This window comes from Taudactylus pleione, unplaced genomic scaffold (assembly GCF_031769625.1).
Source record: "Taudactylus pleione unplaced genomic scaffold, aTauple2 ptg000016l, whole genome shotgun sequence".
In the NCBI taxonomy this organism is placed as follows: domain Eukaryota; kingdom Metazoa; phylum Chordata; class Amphibia; order Anura; family Myobatrachidae; genus Taudactylus; species Taudactylus pleione.
This window is the reverse complement of record NW_028284418.1, coordinates 17,891,692-17,899,957: the sequence shown is the minus strand read 5'-3', so window position 1 is coordinate 17,899,957 and position 8,266 is coordinate 17,891,692. Positions and strand designations below refer to the sequence as shown.

Below are 8,266 nucleotides of genomic sequence, written 5' to 3'. Positions count from 1 at the left end.
TCAGGAGCATACCTCTGCTGCATTGGGTTCACCCAATCCTAGCCCCAAGAAGAAACTCCCGGGCATCTCTACAAGACCATCGTCAACCAAGACCATTGCTAGAGAATTATTCCATGTCTTTAGCAGGTTGGGAATACCTAAGGAGATCCTGACTGACCAAGGTACCCCATTTATGTCAAAAATCATGAAAGAGTTATGCCACCTGTTTAAAATTGATCAATTAAGCACCTCTGTGTATCATCGCCAGACCGATGGGTTAGTGGAGAAGTTTAATAAAACTTTAAAACACATGCTAAGGAAAGTAGTGGACATTGATGGACATTTTCATTGATGAAACCGTTATAATTGAAAAAATGGATAAACGCGTTAAGGACCTGGAGTATCTATACCAGCTATATATATTTTCTTTATTTACCAGTTGATGGACTGACTGTTATACCCAATCTGTGTGATATTGATTAGTGGATAATAAAGAGACCGCAGCACAAGTGGATCTGGATTTAACAGCTGTAATCTTGGGACGTGTGATTCTACCCACCGCAGCCGGGCGGATACTGTGAGTACATCGGTTATTGAGTGCTGATAAGCGTAAATCTTCACAGCAGTTTCCCTGGATGCGCTGTCACCGCGATAAGTACCCGGCTGATTTCTATGAGTAAGCCAGTGAGTAAGCGGTAACAAGCTGAACTTTTCTATTAGGATTTATCCTGATTTACTGTTACTATCATTCTGCACCTGGCGACTGTATCTGCAAGTGAGCTGGTGACCACTAACTATCATTCTAAGGAAATAAATTTCTCCCTACGGATACTAGATTTTTATTGTGTGCCTGATTTTCCATCTTCTGGATACACAAAATAAATGATAAATCACTGGTGGGCAAAAATATTGGAATATATGTTTGCTCATTGAATCATAATGTTGGAGGTTCTGGACAATTTTTCACTTTCCATTTTTTATTGATTTTTTTGCTGTATAGTTGGTATATGATATATACTTTTTAGTATTTTTTAAATAGTTTTCTATTGTGTTGTATTGGCCATATGTATTGTATTTTTGACAACTGATGATTGTTGTTTAAATTATTATATGCTGTATTAAATATTGATTATTTCAAGTGCTCTCTTTTTATCTATATATTGTTTCATCATTTGTTGTGTGGGGTGCCCCCAAACACCCCTTTTGAGAGCTGATATATTGCTGTTTATAGGAATTTATGTAGAGTGTGTCTGATATATGCTTTTTGGAGTATTTTTTGATTTTCCTCTTTTGATTTGTTGTACGGGAGACATCCAAGGGGATTACATGACATTGCCAAAGGGACATGGGAGGGGCAGTCCAGTCCGTATAAAACAGTTATTGAGCATGTTTCCAAAATGCAAGAAAGAATTGCTGCTGTGGTGCCGATAGTAAGAGAGCACTTGGAACAGGCCCAACAGGCACAGCAGAGGGTATACAACCGCAATGCTCGCTTACACAACTTTGCTCCTGGGGACAGAGTGTTGGTTTCCACAGTAGAAAGTAAACTTTTGGCTAAATGGCAAGGACCCTTTGAAATCTTAGAAAAAGTGGGGCAGGTCAATTATAAAGTTTACCAGCCGGGGAAAAGAAAGCCAGAACAGATATACCATGTAAATCTTATAAAACCCTGGAAGGATAGAGCAGCACTGTCAGCCGTCCAAGCCCTTCCAGTAAACCCTGGGCCCATGGTACCCGAAGTGACAGTGGCAAAAACCCTGTCAGCCAGTCAACAGCAGGAAGTTATGGAATTTCTGATCTGAAATAGGGTGCTGTTTTCTGACCTACCAGGGAAAACCATGGTCATGAAACATGACATAATCACTGACCCAGGGGTTAAGGTTAACCTAAAGCCCTATAGGTTACCAGAAACCCAAAGAGAATCAGTGTCGAAGGAGATTAAAAAAATGTTAGAGTTGGGTGTAATTGAAGAATCGCATAGTGAGTGGTCAAGTCCCATTGTGCTCATTCCAAAGCCTGACGGGAGTGTGCGATTCTGCAATGACTTCTGGAAATTGAACAGTGTGTCAAAATTCGATGCCTACCCTATACCTAGGGTGGATGAACTAATTGAAAGGCTGGGGACAGCCAGATATTTAACTACTCTTGACTTAACCAAAGGGTATTGGCAAGTGCTGTTAACTGAGAACGCCAAAGAAAAGACAGGTTTTTCTGCATCAGAGGGGTTGTTTCAATACAAGATGTTGCCCTTTGGGCTACATGGGGCACCTGCTACCTTTAAAAGAATGATGGATAGGATTCTAAGAGGGTATGCTGCTGCTTATCTGGATGACATGGTCATTCATAGTCCTGATTGGCAGTCTCACTCCATCTATAAGGCAGGTTTGACAGCCAACCCAAAAAAGTGTTGTCTAGGGATGGAAGAAGTAAAGTATCTTGGGTACACCATTGGCAGAGGTTTGATAAAGCCACAGCTCAATAAGATTGAGGCAATATAAAACTGGCCACAACCACTGAATAAGAAGCAGGTGAGAGCCTTCTTAGGGATCACTGGGTATTATAGGAGGTTTATACCCAATTTTGCCACCACTGCAGTCCCACTGACTGACCTTACCAAAGGCAAACAGAAAGTCATGGTGGAATGGAGTCCTGAAGCAGAGAAGGCTTTCCAGGAGTTAAAAATAGCATTATGTACCCAACCAGTTCTGATGACCCCTGATTTTGACAGAGAGTTTGTTGTACAAACTGATGCATCAGATGTAGGCATAGGAGCGATCCTGTCCCAAAGCAAAGAGGGTGAAGAACACCCAATGCTTTTCTTAAGCTGGAAATTAAATGTACATGAAACAAACTATGCTACGGTCGAGAAAGAAGCATTGGCCATAAAGTGGACGTTAGAAACTCTCAGTTACTAGTTGGTGGGAAGGAAGTTCAGATTGATCACTGACCATGCCCCTTTGAAGTGGATGTCAGAAAACAAAGACAGAAATGCAAGAATAGCGAGGTGGTTCTTGGCATTACAAACCTTTACATTTACAGTAAAACACAGGCCAGGAAGCCAGCTGGCCAATGCAGATGCTATGTCATGTGTCCATTGTTTGGGGGCTGCAGTTGTTCCACCCCACAGGTCGAAATAAAGGGGGGGATATGTGATAGAAGCACTGGAAAAGTGTGGAATGGCTTCTATATCTGGCCCAGATTCCTGTCTTATGTCTTTTAAAACCCCCAGGAGACGTTTGTTGGATAAAGCAGACTAGAAATGTCGGCTTCTGTGAAAAGCCAAAATGGGTCCTGGGGGTGTGGATGTGAGAGGGAGGGCTCCATCCACAGGCCACTGTGGGTGTTGGGCCTTTCAGCCTGGTAGCAGATCATTAGGGCTTGCACCTGGAAATGACTGTGATAAGCTAGGTTTAGTTGAGACATAGTTTGCTACAAACCAGAAGATACTGTGGACTTGAACTTATTTTTAGTGTTCTGTTAGTGAGGGAGCTTACTGTCTAGTTAGAGCCCAGATGGGCTAGGATTTATTTTTATGTTTTGTCTATTTGATTACTGATGTTGTACAATAAAGACTGGCTCTGACCAGCTTGCACGAGAACCCCAGAATTGTGTCCTGTTTCTCCGGCTGCTGTGTGTGCAAAGAGCGATTCCATCTACCCAGGAGAGGGACCCCTATCCCAACTGTGTCACACTATATTATATATATATATGTATATATACATATACATATTCTGAACGAGAATCTGAGGTGGCGGTCGTCTGTGTCAGCGCTCTGAGCGTCTGTAGGTATGTCGTGCACCAGACCTGGAAATCCTGCAACACCAGGTCAATGTGGAATGGACAGAACAAGCTCTATCCCGGTCCTAAAAATTCCTGTAAATTATGGCCCTCAAATAGGGAGCATATCAGATATTAAACTCATCAGAACACACAGAACCATAACAACAATTTTGTATATAATATCAATCTGTATATTACAACTAGACATGACACCACCAAGTTCCCAGGCCATTATTAAAGGCATGTATGTTGTCCCGAAGAGACTCCATGCAATCACAGGGGGAACACAGTGAGGGCCCTAGCGGGAATAGAAACTACGACCTCAGCGTTGTGAGGCATTAATACCATTACAGTATCTGTGCATATGTACTGCTTTATAGTACTAAACTAAGGGAGCTTCATACCCATATGTGCCACTCTTCATGTAAGAGTACTCCAGGGCCCGGCCTTCCCATGAAAGTATAGACGGGAGGTGGATGCTACGCTAGGCTAAGCTCCATTAAACTGGACTGTGGGGCACGTAGTTCCAAATATGGAACCATTATTATTTTGGGAGAAAATTTACTATTTTATTTTTGTTACAATTTAAGTATGGTGCTGCCAAAGCGAGCACTTAACGCAGCATCATTGGATAAGGGGATTCACCATAAAACATACCCCTTAGCACTTTATTAAAGAAGGTTACAATGCTCAGCCTACTTTAGCATAGATTCTCTCTCTCGTGGCTATGCTGCAGGGCTCTTGTATAATTACAGCTGCACTGTGAGGAACCCTAGGAGTGCTGTTATAACTTAGTTGTAATAGCATGGAAACTGTGTGCGCCTCTCTCCCTATATTGATTAGAGAGGCAGTGTTGCTGTAAAGCCGAGAGACACACAAGCGCTTTAGCAACGATGACTGAGCTTTCACCTCCACTTACAAGCACAGCAGTGGCTCAGGGCTTACATGGCTTTCAGAGAATTAAAAAGGGCTATGGTTACACCCTCCTCTCACTCCAGGGCAAGTGTTGCTCTGCATGCAGAGAGCGCTGCGAGCAGAGGTGGGGAGAGAAGACATCTCGTCTCAGGGAGTGAGGCAGCGAGACCGCGGGGCAGCACAGCTGGAACCAGCCCCGCCTCCCGTTGTAAAGATTTTTCATGGCTGGCAAAGGGGAGCTCTATTCCCTGCTCCAGCCAGAGTCCAGCCAAAGCACCTTCTCCCATAGCTCACATCAGCTGGGGGACCCAGTGCCGACATTGGCAGCACTCTCTCAGATGGACTCCCGGCTCACAGGAGAAGCTGGGAGTCCGGGGAGCTTAGTGACCTAGGTTTGAAGCCCTCCACCCTGGTCCCTTTGAGCGGGAAACCGGGAGATACCATGCCATTGTGAAGCCCTGCCCCCAGCCTCCGTTAAGCCAAATAAATACAGTCAGGTGCATAAATATTGGGACATTGACAGAATTTTCATATTTTGGCCTCTATTCACCACCACAATGGCTTTGAAATGAAACAAGATGTTCTTTAACTGCAGACTTTCAGATATAATTTGAGGGTAATTACATCCAAATCAGGTGAACGGTGTAGGAATTACAACGGTTTCTATATGTGCCTCCCACTTTTTAAGGGGCCAAAAGAAATGGGACTATCAACTCAAAAGCTATTTCATGGACAGGTGTGGGCTATTCCCTTGTTATTTCATTATCAATTAAGCAGGTAAAAGGTCTGGAGTTGATTCTAGGTGTGACATTTGCATTTGGAATCAGTTGCTGTCGACTCTCAATATGAGATCCAAAGAGCTGTCACTATCAGTGAAGCAAGCCATCATTAGGCTGAAAAATCCAAACAAACCCATCAGAGAGATAGCAAAAACATTAGGTGTGGCCAAATCAACTGTTTGGAACATTCTTAAAAAGAAAGAATGCACCGGAGAGCTCAGCAACACCAAAAGACCTGGAAGACCACGGAAAACAAATGTGGTGGATGACAGAAGAATTATTTCCCTGGTGAAGAAAAACCCCTTCACAGCAGTTGGCCGAATCAAGAACACTCTCCAAGAGGTAGGTGTATATGTGTCAAAGTCAACAATCAAGAGAAGACTTCACAAGAGTGAATATAGAGGGTTCACCACAAGATGTAAATCATTGGTGAGCCTCAAAAACAGGAAGACCAGATTAGAGTTTGCCAAACAACATCTAAAAAAGCCATTACAGTTCTGGAACAACATCCTATGGACAGATGAGACAAAGATAAACTTGTACCAGAGTGATGGGAAAAGAAGAGTATGGAGAAGGAAAGGAACTGCTCATGATCCAAAACATACCACCTCATCAGTGAATCATGGTGGTGGTAGTGTCATGGCATGGGCATGTTTGGCTGCCAATGGAACTGGTACCCTTGTATTTAGTGATGATGTGACTGCTGACAAAAGCAGCAGAATTAATTCTGAAGTGTTTCGGGCTCATATTCAGTCAAATGCTTCAGAATTCATTGGACGGCGCTTCACAGTACAGATGGACAATGACCCGAAGCATACTGCAAAAGCAACCAAAGAGTTTTTTAAGGCTAAAAAGTGGAATGTTATGCAATGGCCAAGTCAATACCCTGACCTGAATCCGATTGAGCATGCATTTCACTTGATGAAGACAAAACTGAAGGGAAAATGCCCCAAGAACAAGCAGGGACTGAAGACATTTGCAGTAGAGGCCTGGCAGAGCATCACCAGGATGAAACCCAGCGTCTGGTGATGTCTATGCGTTCCAGACTTCAGGCTGTAATTGTCTGCAAAGGATTTGCAACAAAGTATTAAAAAGTAAAAGTTAGATTTAGGATTGTTTAGTTTGTCCCATTACTTTTGGCCCCTTAAAAAGTGGGAGGCACATATAGAAACCGTTGTAATTCCTACACCGTTCTCCTGATTTGGATGTAATTACCCTCAAATTAAATCTGAAAGTCTGCAGTTAAAGCACATCTTGTTTGTTTCATTTTAAAGCCATGGTGGTGGTGAATAGAGGCCAAAATATGAAAATTCTGTCAATGTCCCAATATTTATGGACCTGACTGTATATATATCCTGTTACACAATTTGACACGGATGCCTCAAGTGAAAATAATACCTCTATGAGTGGCATTGAACCAACACCGGTCACTTCAGATCGCAGACCCCCTTTAGGGGTTACTACACGGGCCGCACGAGGTATAGGGAGAAGCGCCGCACAAGGAGGGGTGGCCAGAGTCAGAAGACTCTCCAGGAGGAGAATTTAATTATTAATCTATCTTCATATACCCTTTCCACTGATGAGACTACACTGTTGAACAGAGGTTTGTCCTTTGTTCTGACACATAACTTTGAACCATTTGATTGGAAAGTTGATGCTTGTAAGTTTAATAGGAAATTAAAATTGAAAGAGTTCTTTTCTGATACAGCTGACCAAGCATCACATGGGACTAAATTTCCATTGAAAACTAATTCTACATTTGAACCCCTATCTTCTAACGCCTCTATTCGTTGTTTTTCCAGAATGGTAGATCACGCAGTTATGACTGATTCTATCTCATGTAAGCAATTTTCTAATTTGACTGGTGAGCAGAACAAAGCCCTTAAATCATTATGTAACAACGAATCTATTATAATTCGCCCTGCAGATAAGGGCGGGGCAATTGTCATACAAGATACTACTGACTATTGCGCTGAGATCTACAGACAATTAAATGATCATAAAGTATACAAACTACTACAGTTGGATCCTACCATGGAGTATATGCAAGAATTAAGAAATACTCTCCAAGCTGTGGTTGACGAGCATCATATTACTGTTAACACCATGAACAGCTTATTGGAACCTTATCCAGTGGTTCCGATGTTGTATACTTTGCCTAAGGTTCATAAAAGTTTGACGTCCCCTCCTGGTAGACCTATAATCTCGGCTTTTAAGTCTATTTACAGTGTAATATCTAAATTCTTGGACTTTTATCTTCAACCCTTGATCCAGTCAGAGGCAACATTTCTTAAGGATACCACCTCATTATTGGTGAAATTATAATCAGTGTCCAATTTTCCACAGTCCATACTTTTGTGTACCATAGACGTGGTGAATCTGTACAGCAGTATACCGCACGACGAAGGTATTACAGCCATGTTTGAATTTCTATTGAATAACAAAGATTTTAAAGGTCCAAATATTGATTTGTTTATTGACCTTTTACGCCTCACTCTAAGAAGAAATTACTTTTACTTTAATGGCTCTTTTTATCTCCAACTGCAAGGTTGCAGCATGGGTTCTAATGTTTCACCTTCCCTAGCTAATATCTTCATGTTTAAATTGGAAAAAACAATTGTTTATGGACAATCCAGCCTTCAATAAATATTGTTTGCTCTACACCCGTTATATAGATGACATCTTGGTTGTCTGGCCAGGTACAGCCTTAGAGTTTGAAGAAACCATGTTGTCTATTAATTCTCTACACCATTCCATCAAGTTCACATTTGAACATGATCCTTATAAAATTCACTTTTTGTATGTAGAACTAT

General features: G+C 42.0%; 1 pseudogene; it reads right to left on the bottom strand.

Moving 5' to 3' along the window:
- Positions 1 to 3,767: 3,767 nt before the first annotated feature.
- On the bottom strand, positions 3,768 to 3,939 carry LOC148541853 (U2 spliceosomal RNA; annotated as a pseudogene).
- Positions 3,940 to 8,266: the final 4,327 nt, after the last annotated feature.